A 3,007-nucleotide genomic window follows, 5' to 3' on the forward strand; every position below is an offset into this window, starting at 1 on the left:
TTGGAATGTGGCTGGTGCGTTGCATAACCCAAATGGCATTCGTCTATAAGCAAAGGTCCCGCTCGGGAAAGTGAACGTGGTCTTTTCTTGGTCTTGTGGATCGATAGAGATTTGAAAGTATCCTGAAAATGGTCTAAAAAGCAGTTATAGAGATGACCGGATAATCTTTCGAGCGTTTGATCTATAAATGGTAAAGGAAAATGGTATTTTCATGTAGCATCGTTTAGCTTACGATAATCGATGCACACACGCCAACCGGTTACCGTTCCTTTTGGAATGAGCTTTTTTTCTTCGTTGGTGATTACCATCATTCCTCCTTTCTTAGGTACCACGTGCACCAGACTCACCCATTGGCTATCCGATATTGAATAAATGATACCGGCATCCAAGAGTTGGATTACCTCTTTCTTCACTACTTCTTACATGTTTTGGTTTAGTCTCCTTTGGCATTGAACCACTGGCTTAGCTTCCTATTCTAGGTTGATTTTATGCGAACAATATGCAGGACTAATGCCTTTTATGTCGGTGATCTTCCATGCTATGACATTTTTTCGTTTCTTAAGTACCTCCACTAGGCTTTCGTTTTCATGTTTTGCGAGATCAACTGCTATGATGACCGACTTTTGTTGATCTTCTTCCAAAAATGCATACTCCAGAATCCAGATGTTCGGGCAAGGCTTTCAACTGAATTTTTGGTTTTTGGTCAGTGACCACGATGTGGGCATCCTGCCACGTCGTGGTGTCACAGTTTTTTACGTCTGATCATAAAAATTCTAATGACCACGTCGTGGTGTCAGTGCCACGTCGTGGTGTTTCTTCAGCTTCTTTTTTCAATTCGTTGTACTCTCTCTCTTCCAGAAGCTTCTCTAGCTCTTTTATGTCAAGTTCAACATCAAAATCTCCCTCTTCTAGAACCGTGTATCCCTCAGTTTTCTTTTCTTTCCATCCTCCAAGCTCCTTTTCTAGTAATTCATGAAACACATCAATTGAAAAAGTCATATCATCACTTATCCTTAAGTGTTGGATTGCTCGATTTACTCTAAAAGTGACTGCTTCTTCTCCAACTCATAGAGTGAGTTTGGATTCTCTTATATCAACTAAGGCTTGGACGGAGCTCAAAAATGGCCTTCCAAGAATAATCGGGACTTGTTCGTCTTCCTCCATGTCTAAAACAATAAAATCTGCGGGAAAAACAAACTTGTCCACTTTAACTAGTAGATCTTCACAAATTCCTCTTGGAAATGTCATCGTTTTGTTGGCTAAGTGGATGACCATGCAGACCGGTCTTGGTCACGGGAGATCAAGTTTCTTGAAGAATGAATAAGGCATCAAATTAACACTTGCTCCCGAGTTGGGTAGAGCATGGCTTGTGGCTAGATTTCCAAATTGGAACAGAAGTGCCCGGATCACCCATATTCTTTGGTAGCATATTCAACATTGCAGTTGCGCAGGTTTCATTTAGTACCACCTTAGATATTCCCTCCATCTTCTTTCGGTTAGTTAGGAGATCTTTCAAAAACTTCGCATACTTTGGCATTTGAGCCAAGGCTTCAAGGAATGGAATATTGATTTCAAGGGACTTTATGTGATCTAAGAACTTCTGGTAGTCTTCAACACTCTTTTCTTGTCTTGCTATAGTTGGAAAGGGCAGCGGTGGGTGGTATGGCTTAACGGGTTCAACACTTTTCTTTTCAGGTTCCTACCACGTCGTGGCGTCCTCATCACGTCGTGGCGTCCTCACCACGTCGTGGCGACTGTTTAGACTCTTTTCTTTGACTTGCTTCTCGACCTTCCCACTGATTATCCGAGTTGTTTCTATTAATTGGAGTCATATGGGTAACAATTTTCCCACTTCTTGTTGTAATAGCTTGGATGTGAGCTCCTTTTGGGTTTTGCTCGGTGTTTCCTGGAAGGGAGCCCGATGATCTTTCATTAAATTGTTTAGCTAGTTGCCCAAGTTGTTTTTCAATGTTGAGGATTAAAGCTTGCTGATTTCTGAGTAAATTTTGTTGATCCCTCATCCGAGCTTGTTGCTCTATTATTACTGCTTCGGTTTCATCTTGCCTCTTTTCTAATGCAACTGCAAAGCGTGTGAGTATTGACTCAAAATCGTGCTTCTTTTCAGGTGCGGGTTCTTCTCTTTGGTAAAATCCTCTTCCTTTTTGCTCAAAATTCTCCTCTTTGGCTTTCTTATACTCATCATCAGGTAACCACTTTTTCTTGGGCTTTCTCCAGTCTTCATCATAACGATCACCGCTCAAGTAGCAAGCTTGAACCTTTCGGTTTCCATTTTCATCTAGATCACAGTCTCTAGTTAAATGCGGCCCATTACAGTTTTCACATCCCACTCGTATAGCATGGATCGTTTGATCCATTTTGGTCATCCTCCTATCCATGTTATTCAACATTGCTAAGACCGCTGACATGTCCTCCGAAGCAAAATTTTCCGATCCCCTTGCTACATCATTCTGCGGGTTATGGTACTCTCTCGAATGTTTAGAAAATTATTCAATAAGCTCCTTAATTTCAGCATGATTCTTCTTGATTAATGGTCCTTGAGAATCAAGGATTTGCCTTGTCGTGACATTTACCCCATCGTAGAAGATCGAGACTTCTTGTTGCACATTAAGATCGTTTTGGGGACAATTTCGAAGTAATCCCTTGTAGCGCTCCCATGCTTCAAATAGCGACTCACCCATCTATTGCTCAAAGTTAGCTATGGCCTTTTTGAGTTTATCCACCTTTGATGGTGGGAAAAATTGTTCCAAAAATTCATCATGCATTTGTAACGCCTGGTTCCTGGTATGCATTTAACTCATTTATTTATTTATTTTGGAAGGGTAACTCGACGAGTTGGTGGCCCTAATTCGTCGAGTAGAGGGCAGATTATACGCGGGGTTTAAGCTATGTACTCGACGAGTCAAGACCCCCCGACTCGGCGAGTAGATCGGCCAGAGTGAAACCCTAATTTCGGGGTTTTGCACCCTATTTAAGCTCCTTAACCCCC

The 3,007-nt window shown here is 41.8% G+C and overlaps 1 non-coding gene across 1 annotated transcript; it reads left to right on the forward strand.

Annotated features, from left to right (window-relative positions):
• Positions 1-2,628: 2,628 nt before the first annotated feature.
• Positions 2,629-2,735, forward strand: LOC145123036 (small nucleolar RNA R71). Its single transcript, XR_013714916.1, has one exon. It is a non-coding gene; the product is annotated as a small nucleolar RNA R71 (small nucleolar RNA).
• Positions 2,736-3,007: the final 272 nt, after the last annotated feature.

The sequence above is a fragment of the Lactuca virosa genome, chromosome 6 (genome assembly GCF_052849685.1).
Source record: "Lactuca virosa cultivar CGN04683 chromosome 6, Lactuca_virosa_CGN04683_v6, whole genome shotgun sequence".
Classification (NCBI taxonomy): Eukaryota; Viridiplantae; Streptophyta; class Magnoliopsida; order Asterales; family Asteraceae; genus Lactuca; species Lactuca virosa.